Source organism: Rattus norvegicus, chromosome 17 (genome assembly GCF_021556685.1).
Source record: "Rattus norvegicus strain SHRSP/BbbUtx chromosome 17, alternate assembly SHRSP_T2T, whole genome shotgun sequence".
Classification (NCBI taxonomy): domain Eukaryota; kingdom Metazoa; phylum Chordata; class Mammalia; order Rodentia; family Muridae; genus Rattus; species Rattus norvegicus.
In genome coordinates, this window is record NC_141550.1 from 58496484 (window position 1) to 58509340 (window position 12857).

Below are 12857 nucleotides of genomic sequence, written 5' to 3' on the forward strand. Positions count from 1 at the left end.
TGGCCCACATTTCCCATATAGACTTTAACACTGATTTTCTTTTCTCTCAATATCTAGCATGAGGCAAGATCTTCTGTAAGCTTTGGCCTACTGTGGGCATGAGAACCTAGTGCTCAAAGGTATTGTTTAGTAAATGTATTTTTCAATCATTTTATTAGCATGGGAGGGAAATAAACTGGACTGAACTTCCTGTGCATTCTCTGTGACTAACAAGGACCATCGGTTATCTCAGTAAGAACTACTTCCCAGCAATAACAGGGCTACATCTTATTCATATAACCATGTAGATCTCACTAAACTTATAGACTTTAATTTGAGTATCTCAATGTGTAAACTGTGGTCTGGTGCAGATACATGCTACAAATAATACGCATGGGTACCTGGAGGAAGTGCAATTTTTATGTTCCTGTTTGTTTTGAATCATATTCAGTTAAAGAAAATTAATTAAATTATAATTAGCTTTTGCAGTAGTTGGCAGAGATGAGTTTATGGGCCAGCTGGAAGAAAGCAGCAGTAAGACAAAAAGTGAGTGGGAAAAGCCAGGCTTCGGGGGAAGACTCTTCTGCAGCAGACTCGAGGGAAAGGAACCCTCAAGGCCTGCACTGTGTTAGTTCTAGAATCATTGTGAACATACACAGCTACTGTCTTAGATGAATTTCTATTGCTGTGATAAGTACCATGGCCAAAAGCAAGTTGGGGTGGCTCTTTCATTAGTTGATCACACATGGAAGTAAGGCAGGCACTCAAACAGGGCAGGAGCTCTGGCCATGGAAGAGTGCTGCTTCCTGGTTTTCTCTCCATGGCTTGCTCAGCCTGCTTTCTTGGACCATCAGCCTAGGTGTAGCACCACCCACAGTGAACTGGGCCCTCCTATAGCAATCATCATCCAAGTAAATGCACCATAGGTTTTCCCACAGGCCAATCTGGTGGGGTCGTGTTTTTGCAGTTGAGGTCCCCTCTTCCCAAGTGACTCTAGCATGTGTTCAGTTGATAACAAATTAACTACCCTAATTATGATTAAAAATATTTTCACAGTTCCCTAGAAATGTAACACATGTTGGTACTGGGGTTTTATTTGGTCTCCACAATCTGATGGTAAACCCCTATTGCTGAAAATACCTTACACTAAAGTCACAGACCATGGATAAATGGAGTTGATATTCACTGAAAGCTTCACTCACTAACCAGAACGCAGAGTGCTGCCGGAAGGTTCTGTGCAAACTATTGGAAGAGAGGAGTAATCAACCAATAGCATCCTCTCAGAAAGACCACCTATTGGTGCAATAGTGACACAATGTTATGGGAACAACCAACCATTAAACATTAGATTTAAGAATTTAAGCAGGACTCATGCCTGACATCATTAACATGGCTGAAAGCCTGAGATTAGATCAGTCATGGGCCCTACATGAAATCCTCTAACTTATTCTGCTAAAGAAACATAGCATTAACATGGCTCCTAATGGCATATTGTTATCCCCATGGACAAAGTCAACCCTCATAAGATTGTAATCAACACAGAGACCCACCCACACCTGGACAACGTGCAGAGAGTGAGAGACCTTGGAGCACCCATCTGTAATGGTATATATGTACCACAGTCCTCCCCTCAAGGCTCAGCGATTGTTATAGCCAGAGGTGGCAGATTACTTTAATGAAACAGAATAAGGCTGGTGCACATATGAACTCACAGGGACTGTGACACATGCATAAAACCTACAAAGCTCAATCTAGACAAAATGGCAGCACAGAGAAGACGTGGGCCCAAAGTCCCATCCCCAGCTAAGAAGCTATCAGTGATTGATAGCTGCTAGAAGAGGAAAATAGTTTTCTTTAGCTGAGTGACACTGAGTGTGCCACCTATACTCCAGTGCAGGCCCCACGCTCAGGAGCATTTGGTCAACACAAATTTGACTCCATAACTTTTTGTGTGCTTTTAAAAATTGTTTTCAAAGAGAGACAAAGAACATGAAGTTGGGTGGTTACGGGAGTGGGGTGGATCTGGAAGGAGCTGGGGGACATATGATCAAAATATATTGTATGGGATTCTTAAAAAATTAAATAAAGAACAAAGCTAAATTGCACATAAGTTAAGGAATAAGCTATTTATTCTCGTAAACAAGCCAGCGTTTGCTTTTTTTTTTTTTTTTTTTTTTTTTGGTTCTTTTTTTCGGAGCTGGGGACCCAACCCAGGGCCTTGTGCTTCCTAGGCAAGCGCCCTACCACTGAGCTAAATCCCCAACCCCCCAGCGTTTGCTTTTTAATTCTTCTTTTCACACAGTTTGGGATACTTGAGACTTCCTTCCCACAGTTAGTGGTACCTAAAAGGCAACTTTCCCTTCAGAACAACCTGCTTGTAGCCTGAAGTTTCCACAAAGGGTGGAAGCACTCAAATTTCACAATGCATTAGACAAACAGAACGGAGGGCTAAATATCATTTTATCTAGGAGCTTAAAGTATTTGGAAATGTAGGCAGCAGTATTGGTTATTAAAATACAGACAAGGGGGAAGCGTGGTTTTGTTTCCCTCTATTGAGTGAGCACAATAAAATTATACTCAAATGAGCCACTGTGGCATTTTCAGACAGGGAGATAACAAACCCCATTACCACTTCTGTTCCCTTATCTCCTCCTCTCCCTTCCATAACCCTGGGAGTCCACCTTTCCATCCCATGTCTACACACACACAGAGGCACACACAACACACGCGCGCACACACACACAACACACACACACAGACACACATAGGCACACATACACATGAACAGACACAAACAGATACACACAAACACACATACGAACAGACACAGGCACACAAAGGCACATACTCAGAGACACACAGACAGACACACAAAGACACACAGACACACGCATGCATGCACGCACATACCCACACACCCTGAATAACATATGAGAGAACACATGTGGTATTTGTGAATCTGGCTTATTTCACTTAGCATCGTGACCTCCACTTCTGCCATTTTCCTTCAGGTGACATCTTTGCATCCCCCTTTGTGGCTGAATGAGGCTCTGTTGCGCTTCCTGTATGTGTTCCCTCCTCTGGATGCCTAGGCTGGTTCTACAGTTGTCTACCAGAACAGAGCAGCAATGTCTACAGTAAGCTGACTTTGATTCTTGGTCATGTACCTAGAGGGGGTGCAACGAGATCATCTTATAGGTATAGAAAGGAGCATTGATTTAGACTCGGAATCTATTTCCAGTGAGGCAGAGGAGCCCCTGCTTCCCAGTTCATTCACTGTGTTTCACCTGTTTCCCCAAACAAGACAACTCTTTGTCATGTAAACTCTCAGGAACCATCCCTCCCCATTGCACAGCCCCATCCTCCACAAATCATAATCATTTTGGTCTCTTTTAGATGCCCGTATTTTTATCTCCGAATAAGAATACTTCGCAGGCAGCTTTAAATCAGCAGTCTGGCTGGTTATCTCCTGTCCACCTTCCTGTTCCTGCTTCCTTTGCTTGGTGCACATGGAAGGCTGCAGGGTCTCAGGTCATCTGTCTTCCTGTTTCCAGCGGAAGAGACAAACTTCACAATCCGTGTCTTTCAGTGTGACTGGCCCACAGGAGGCAAGTTCTTTTCTTATTTTGACTTTGACTCTTTTTCCACACTGCTCTCTTTCCCTTTTCCAGTTTCCAGTTGTTTGGGGCATCAGGAATAACTTCCTAATGCGTGTGTCTATGGTCAGTGTGCTGGGTTGCTTTTTTGTCTGTTTTTGCTAAGAGTAAAGCAATCTTTACCATTGGAACGGATCTAAAAGCAATTTCTTACGTTTCAACTCCGGCTATGCTGCCTACTTAAAATGAGCCTTTTAGAAATAATTTATTTTTGTTTTTACTGTGCAGAGTAACGTATGACCTGTTAGTACATTTGGAAATCTAAAAACCTCAAGTCTTATTTTTGAGAACCAATACTCACTTCCCTGAAACTCTTAATACTGAGACTAATTTCCCGGAGACAGCAAAATCCAGCATTGCTATTTCTCTGTCCTCTCAGGTAAGGTGAGTGATGTTTCCTGGCTTGAGTGTTTGTCAGAAGCTGCTTATAGCATGAGGTATGATAGCTCACCCAGCGTGGGGCATATAGCTCACCCCGTCTCCACACCCTGCTTCTAAAAGCATGGTGGGTTCTCAGGCTGAGCTGTCTTCCTTGTTTACACTTTAAGAGGGCTTCTCCAGCTCACAGTGTTGAGTCAGACAGGATAGTGGGATTGTTCCCCCTTTCGGTGCAACTCTTTTGTTTTTGTTTTTTTTATAGAATCAATATCTCCTTTATATTTTTATTTGTTTGATTTTTGTGCATCAACCCCTGGATAAGTTCTCTTGTGTTGTAACATGTCAGACAACTAAATACAACAATTTCCAGAGGCTGAACACAGCCAATCAATGAATTCTAGAGACTTCTCTCCTACAACCTTCAATCCTTTTACTCAAGGAGGACATTGTTATCTAAGGATGCTGCACAGATGCTGTTCTGGAACCTTCTTTCTCTAACTCCTGGAATGTCTGTTGTCTCCCACATCTTGTTTCCTGTATCAGGCCTTCCTTCTCTCCAACAGCTTCCTCTTTCTTGCTGAAGCCATTCTCCAGGAGTTTCCTGAGAAAGAGCACCATAAAAGATACTTTTTTTGAGCATTTGAATTTTTAAATGAATGTTAGGATTGATTGATAGCATGCCTGGGTCAAGTATTTTAGGTTTGAAACTCCCCTGGGCATTTTGAAGGCATTTTTCGACTGCCCTCTGGCTTATGGCATGGTCTGTGAGACAGCTGATGCTTCCTGACATCTCCGTGGGCAGTTCTCCAATGCTCGTTTGGTCGTCTCAGGAAGATTTCAGGCTGCTGTGTTCCTCCAATTCACTGATGTGACGTGGTTTTTAAGCTGTTGATTCTGCTACAACCTCCTTCAGACTGGATATTCTTACCCTTTAGTTTGGTGGCATTTTTTAAAAACCTATTTGTTTATCCCCCTCCCCAATCCTCCTGTCCCCTCTCTAGGACTTACAGATAATTCCAGTTTCTAACCATGTATTTATAGGGCTGTTTGGGCCAGAAGACTCATTTAAAATAAGTATGTTTGCTTACTATGGAGAGAGAAGTCAGAAATGATTTATCTCATGCCTCTTGTTCTTACAATGCATTTAAATGAAGACATTGCCACTGGTCTCACGCACACACGTGGTTAGCTTTAAGGATACAGTGTCTAGGATGCCATGGTTATTAGTAAGGCGCCTACCTGCCTATCTCTGTGCAGCAGGGTCTTCCTGGAACCACAACAAAATCTTCCTCCTAGAGCTGTGAATATGAAATAAGTCATGGCACATACACGGAGAGCCAAGAGGATGCTCTGTGAACAGTAGTGTGCGCCTCCCAGCACTGTCAACCCACACACGTGGGCCTTATATCCTTCTCAGCTTTGAGAAAAGGACAGCAAAGCCCCAAGAGGCCAGGTCCTTGCACAGATGACATAGTTCACAAAGTGGAACCAGCTTTTCTGGCTCTAAAGAACATGTTCTCCGTTCTGTGATAACATCTGTGGAGGTGTTCCTGTCTCCCTTTCTGTGTGACAAGTCAGGAATGGCTCCCCAACTGCTGGACCTCGGCCTTGAAGACATCCCAAAGCACGTGACAGCTCTGTGCTCCAGATTAAACGCTTCCTGTCTGGAGGCAAGGGCTGCAGTGAAGTGCTTAATATCAAGACACAATTGCTTGATCTGAAATGAAGGCTGTGGTGATTTTCAGGCACTGGCACATAGGAAGCTTTGCTAATTGACACTTGTGGTTTGTTCAAAAACAACAAGGATGTGCTTCCCCTGCCAGACAGCATAAACAAATTGTCGTTGTATTCTTGTGTATATGTGTGTATTGTTCCTACATGGACCCCCATCTGCCCCCAGGTGCCCCCATGTGCATGCATGTGGAGACCAGAGGTTGACATCCAGTATCTTCCTTGATCATTCTCCACCTTTCTATGCTGAGGAAAGGTCATTCCCTTGGACCTAGAGCTTACCAATTAGATTAGTCCAGCCAGCCAGCTTTGAGGTCCCCCCTCTGCAGGCGTCTGCATGGGGGAGGGCTGCAGGTTCCAGCTCTGCACCTCAAACACCTCCAGAGCCACCCCCAGCTCCTGTGCTCTGTGGGCTCCCTAGAAGGGAAGCTCTGCTCCTTGTTAAAGCCTCCACTCCCCACACCGTTCGCTGTATCCATTACTTGTTGCTCAGACAGAAGCAGCTTAAGGAAGGGAGAGGCCATTTTGGCTCATATTTTGAGGATATAGTCCATCGTGGCAGGGACATCCTGGTGACAGAATCTTGAGGCAGCTGGTCAGTTTCAGTGCATAGTGGAGAAGCACAAAAAGGCGAGTGCTGTACTCAGTTTTGTTCCCCCTCTTCTCCTCAGTCAGGGACCTGGGACATGGAATGGCATCACCTACCTCATTACCATGAGCCCAGTCTAGAGACTCTCTCTTCTCAGGCAGACCCAGAAGTTTGTCTCCTAGCTGAGTCCAGATCCCATCGAGTTCACAAATCAGTATTAACCACCATAGCTGCAAGAAGTCCAGCCTTTTGAAGATCTCCTGAAGTGTCCGCGTATGGTGGCCAGAAGCTGAGTCTAACACTGGCTGATCCTGAGGGGCTGTCCTGACAGAGTCAGCTCCTCCTGCACAGGGCATGACTTGCTCAGCAGAGCTGGGGACAGGTCTCACATTCTGGACCTGTTGACAGTCAAGGGCCCATTGCACTATTCATAGTTTAAACTGGAAATATTAACATAAGTTAGCTTGGGTAGAGACCAATCTCTACCTTCTTCACCATTTACAAGTCTGTAAATAGCTGATAAATGTGGCTGATGAAACAGCAACACAGGTGCCAGGATGGTTCTTATGGTGATGTGATGTGTGCCAATATGTACCATAGAAAGAAAAGACTCTCTTGTATTCTTTCTTTTATTGGATACTTTATTTACATTTTAAATGTTATCCCCTTTTTCCATTTCCCCTTCAGAATCCCCCTCCCCTCCCCTTCCCCTGCTTCTATGAGGGTGCTCCCCCACTCATCCACCCACTCCCTCCCACACTGAGGAATCGAGCCTTGGCAGGACCAAGGGCCTCGCCTCCCATTGATGCCTGACAAGGTCTGATTCCAGACTGAGGAAATGCAAGAAACAAAAATGTGCAACAAAATGTCAAATGTCATAGGTCTCCCTTCTCCACAGCACCCCATTGTTATGGAAAGGCAGGTCCCTGAGAACTTCCTGTACTTGATGTCAGTGGAAGCGGAGCTGAAGACCAACCATGAGGAAGGAGAGCACACCACTCCCATCATGCATTCAGACTCCCATTGTCCCAAGACTCACAGTAAAGAGAAAGGACTGACCAGATCAGTCAGATTAAAGGACTCAGTCAAAACCAAAGGGAAGGGCTAAATGTGGCCAGAACATAAGGAGGCTGAGGCAGGAGGACTGTTACAAGTTCAAGGACAACCTGGTCTACATGAGTTCCAGGATTATAGAGAGAGATCATACCTTTAAAAAAAAAAAGCCAAGGTGAAAGAGAAGGTGCTTTCTCAGCCTGAGGGCCCACTGTGACTCCTGTATGCTTAGGCCCTTCCCACACACCTGCATTGACCTTTTGGACTTGGCAAGGCAGTCATTTCAATTCTTATCAGTGAGGAGGCCAAGTCATTTAAGTCATACAGAAAACTGCATAATTATGGGCATGCGCTTATAGGTTGACTTAAAGTCTGTGTTACTTGGGTATGGTAGCACAAGCCCGTAATTACAAGTTCTTTCTAGGCTACTTAGTAAGGACCCCCATCTCAGAAAATAAAACCTATCCAGTCCTTACTCCAATCACTGTGTTCACGCAAGCACGTACACACCCATGCATACATGCGGCTGCGGCAAACCGAGTGGCCTGGACAGAGGCAGCATAATGTCACCTACTGTAGGAGTGAGTTCAGGCTGCATTATTTAAACCCTGCCACTGTAGTTGTGTGCCAGTGAATGACTACACTTGCCATCTGTGAAATGGGTTAATACCAGAACTTCCACAAAGCCATTGCAAGGCATAAATCTTAGATGAAATACAACGCATTCCATAGCCAAATAAATACTATTTCTGGAATCCTCCCATGAGGGCGGTATTGTAAATGATTCAGGCAGAGCAGTCTGGGGCACTGGTGTAAAAGCCTCAACTTCCAGCAGATTCTTCTTTAATAAGACTCGTCAGAGTATATGCTTGGCAATGGGAGAAGACCTACATTTCAAATACTGTGGGAACCGGTACCTGTAGGCAAAGGGTTTACAGTAAACCCAGCACAAGGCTCTGCGAGACACACTGCTGTCGTGGAAACGGGGGCAGAGAAAGACTCATGAAATCCTGAGCTTGTAACAGCGACTGCAGTGCCTTCGTGACCTTCTGTGTGCAAGTATTACTGTTGTTGTCATTATTGTCAACTTAGTATAAATCAGGGTCACCTTGAAAGAGGGGACTTTACTGGAGAAAATTGCTCAAGCAGAGTGGACCATAAGCAAGTCTATGCAAGTCTATGGGGCATTGTTTTATGACTGATGTGGAGAGCACAGCCTCCTGGGCGTGCGGTCCTGGGTGCTATAAGAAAGCAGGCCGAGTGAGCCAAGTAGAGCAGGCTAGTAGGCAGTTTTTCTCCATGCTTGTGTTCCTTCTCCGACTTCACTTCATGAAAGACCCTAAGCTGCCAGGTGAAGTGAACCCCTTCTTCTCAGGTTGCTTATAGTCACAGTGTCGATCACAGTTGTAGAAACTAAACTAAGAGACATTCTAACCGGAAAAAACAAGTGCACTTATTTTGTTAAATGCTCATAAGTCTTGAGCCAGTCAGTGGGTTATAATCTGCATGGGCCGTCTTTTGTAAATTAACTATTATTATTTGTATACATATACCTTCATCCCAGGTGGACGACTGAAAGGCCTGGTCTTGTGCAGATATGCGGATAACATTGTTGCAAAGTGTTTATGATCACAAACAAAACTCATACAAGACTCAGACATTTCTCTGCTTACTCCCTTGCTTGCTGATAAGGAGCACTGAGGATAAAAAGAAGTGGACTGGACATGAAGGTGCTAACCAAGCATGTAAAAGTCCAGAACAAACTTTCTTGGCAGCCTGAGCCAGGGACGTAGAGAGTATCACTAGTTTTACTCTCATCCCCCACTGGCCCCGTGGCTTTGGAACGAACACAGCAGACAGACAGACAGGCCTGGGCACGGGGGACATGCTCTGAACATCATGTCTCACTCATGGATACAGGCTCAGGTCACGAGACTTAGATTCCCAGATCAGCCGCTTGCTCTCTGCAACATCCACATGAACCCCCTGGGCTTCCGGATACGAGGGCCTTAAAATCCGCGGCTCCTCTGGTTTCTCACGTCCCACACTTCCGCTCTAGCATTCCTTTGCTCCTTGGACCTGGAATTAATCTAAGAATCCAAGAAAGCATCTGGTTCTGCAAAGATATGCAGACGCCAACAGTTGCCCATCACGCCTCCTAATCTCGTTTGTCAGCTCCAGGTGGTGTGGACTTCTCCAGGGACCATCTGTCCCTCCCAGCCGCTCCAGAGCCACACTGCCTTGGAAGACCCGGCAGACAGATGTCTCCGCCCTGACCCTTCTTACTGCCATGTCTTCAGTATCCGCATCCCTCCCATTCCCACTCCTTCTCTCCCTCCTCTCCCCACTCAAGGGCCAAGTAGAGTGAACACAAGAAGGCGACCCTTGGGCAGGCGAGCCCTCTTTACAGTATTTATTATCTAACACAAGAATTTTCCAAGTCCCCGTGACCCAAAGTCAGGAAAACTGGCAGAGTCTCTCATAGGAAAATGAAATATTAAGAAAAAAAATGCAATCCCAAAGACAGGCAGCAGATGAAAAGAACTTTCCATTTTCAATTCTAAATGTCAAACAGCTGTTCTAGTTTTTTATTGTAGAGCAAATAACCATTATTTGTTGAAATTCAGTGGCAAATAACAGTATGTTAGGGCTTTTTAGGCGAAATTATTGAGAAATGTATTTAACTCACTCAGAATTCACACCAGGATGACTATTTTAAGCACAATGAAATACCATTTTAATAATTTCATATAATTCTGTCATGATGGATAGCTACTTTAAATTTACATGGCAGCTATGTAAATGGCCATAAGTGATTTTTCATTATCCTAAATGGTGAGTCATTTGAGATATTGATGTAAGCGCAGGGCAGGAACAATATTTACAGTTTATTAAGCTAAAAGGATGCTAATCAGTTATTATATTTAAAACGACACCCATGAGGAAAAGAAAGTGATTTGCTAAGATACACTTTTTTAAGAGCTGGAAGCCAGTGAGGTAGAGGTGAGTGGGTGTTGGAGTCGATGGTCTGTTTGACCTTGGTGCTGAGCAGAGCAGTGCCGATTGTGACCAGTCAGATGTCCAGTTTCCCTCTGGGGTCACAAGACCACACTGCTTGTTGTAGTGTAACCTCCAGCCCTGCCCCCACCCTCACATCTGTCATCCTTCTGGTACAGTAACAAAATATCAGAAACAGCTTCGTCTGGGCTCACGGTGTTAAGGTCTCTGCTCTGTGATTGTTTAAAGCCATGGGTTTGGTTCTGTGACACATGCACAGCAGAGCAAAACTACCCAGCTAATGAGCCAGGAAACAGAGGAAAGGCTACACAGTCCCTTCCAGGACTTACCTCTCCGTGGCCTAGAGACTAACCAGGAAGTTCCTCGAGACTCCAGCACTTCCCAAAGGAGCCACCCTGAGCACTAAGCCTGTCCCATATGGGCCTTTGGAGGGCCACTCAAGATCCAAGATATTGCCACTCTAGAATTCAGTTACATATTAATATTTGGGCTGTATACTGTTGTTTCTTTAGGTTTCCAAGGAAAAGAATAGCTTTTCTTCAAAGCCTCACCATCAGAACGGCATCAGAGCAGAAGGGGCCCAGCCTTAGAAATCCCATTTGAGAGCCAGCGTGGAGTCCTGTGGCTGTTTTCTACTGCAAACCGATGTATCCTGGGTCATTATGCTAATCACAGTGATTAAATGGTGAGCTAAATAAAGCGATCTTATCTTTTATATAACTAATGTTTCTAAAGAATGCAAGACAGGTTTACAAAGCTTGTTTGTTTTTTAAATAATGCACATTGGCACCAAAGAATCAAGTTCATTTCACTGAGGATTAATTTATACTTTTCCATGTGATTCCTGCTAGCTCACATGTAAATTTTAAACATCATTAAGTGTACTTTGGTTTTCACAGCTAAACTTTAGTTGAATTAGAAGTTGACATTTCTTAGAAAGAAGAAAGCGTATATTTGGATGTCAAATTGTTTTCAATGGTCAATTCATAATCTTTAGTCATACTCCTTATGATTCTATAACACTCAGAAAGTTCAAAATAAATAACGCATTATTTAGCATGCTAAGCATCATCTTCCTAAGTCATTCCATTTTCTGCACTTTTTATCTTACAGACTATATACTTCACTTGGTGCCACACTCCTATAATTCTAACTCCTGGGGCAGCTGAAGCAGGAAGATCAGGCCCCGGAATTCAAGGCCAGTCTGGGCAGCACAATAACATTATGTCTCTAAAACAAAAATAAAACTGTGGAAAATTTTTTCTCAGCTCTAGTATTACAACATACCTAGAAGTCATTCATTTTTTTCAGTTTTGATCCTGGTAAGTGCTCACTCAAATTGTGGTCCATTTAAAACAGCAGTGGTGTGGTATGAGGCATCGTCTGTCCAGGCATCGTAGAAATTAGATTATGTCAGGTTACTTTGTGGCTATAACAGAGCAAAACATATAGCAGCTTAAACAGGACAGACGTTGATTCTTTCCCTGTAGTACATCTGCAGCTGAGCACATCTGAACTGGGCATGTCCGAACTGGGCTGTCTGAACTGGGCTGTCTGAACTGGACTGTCTGAACTGGGCTGTCTGAACTGGACTGTCTGAACTGGGCACGTCTGAACTGGACATGTCTGAACTGGGCTGTCTGAACTGGGCATGTCTGAACTGGGCTGTCTGAACTGGGCATGTCTGAACTGGGCATGTCTGAACTGGGCACGTCTGAACTGGACATGTCTGAACTGGGCTGTCTGAACTGGACTGTCTGAACTGGGCATGTCTGAACTGGGCTGTCTGAACTGGGCATGTCTGAACTGGGCTGTCTGAACTGGGCACGTCTGAACTGGACATGTCTGAACTGGGCTGTCTGAACTGGACTGTCTGAACTGGACTGTCTGAACTGGGCTGTCTGAACTGGGCATGTCTGAACTGGGCACGTCTGAACTGGACATGTCTGAACTGGGCTGTCTGAACTGGACTGTCTGAAATCGGCATGTCTGAACTGGGCTGTCTGAACTGGGCATGTCTGAACTGGGCTGTCTGAACTGGGCTGTCTGAACTGGACATGTCTGAACTGGACTGTCTGAACTGGACATGTCTGAACTGGGCTGTCTGAACTGGGCACGTCTGAACTGGGCTGTCTGAACTGGGCTGTCTGAACTGGGCTGTCTGAACTGGACATGTCTGAACTGGACTGTCTGAACTGGACATGTCTGAACTGGGCTGTCTGAACTGGGCACGTCTGAACTGGGCTGTCTGAACTGGGCACCTCTGAACTGGAAATGTCTGAACTGGGCATGTCTGAACTGCTGGGGCATTCTGCTGCCCCAAGCACGTGACTCAAGACTGTTGCCACAATCGTGTTTCCAATACAGCAGGAAGAAGAAAGGCAGGACAAAACCTTGTCATTAGGGAGGTGACCCAGAAACTCCTTTTTCCTGGAAGGAACTCAGTCTCAGAG

General features: G+C 44.8%; 1 protein-coding gene across 19 annotated transcripts in view; it reads left to right on the forward strand.

Moving 5' to 3' along the window:
* LOC120097728 (translation initiation factor IF-2-like) overlaps positions 1-11671 on the forward strand; it is a 65496-nt gene extending 53825 nt beyond the window's left edge. For 5 of the 19 annotated variants that reach the window (XM_087591870.1, XM_087591865.1, XM_087591864.1 and 2 more), the window contains 5 exons: positions 58-119; positions 2991-3116; positions 3376-3587; positions 10917-11089; positions 11518-11671. The gene's annotated coding sequence lies outside the window, so the exon portion shown is untranslated. Of the gene's footprint in view, positions 1-57; positions 120-2990; positions 3117-3375; positions 3588-3863; positions 4015-8159; positions 8446-10916; positions 11090-11517 lie in introns of those variants that run through there. The other 14 variants (XM_087591875.1, XM_087591874.1, XM_087591880.1 and 11 more) reach the window with 6 other exon arrangements.
* Positions 11672-12857: the final 1186 nt, after the last annotated feature.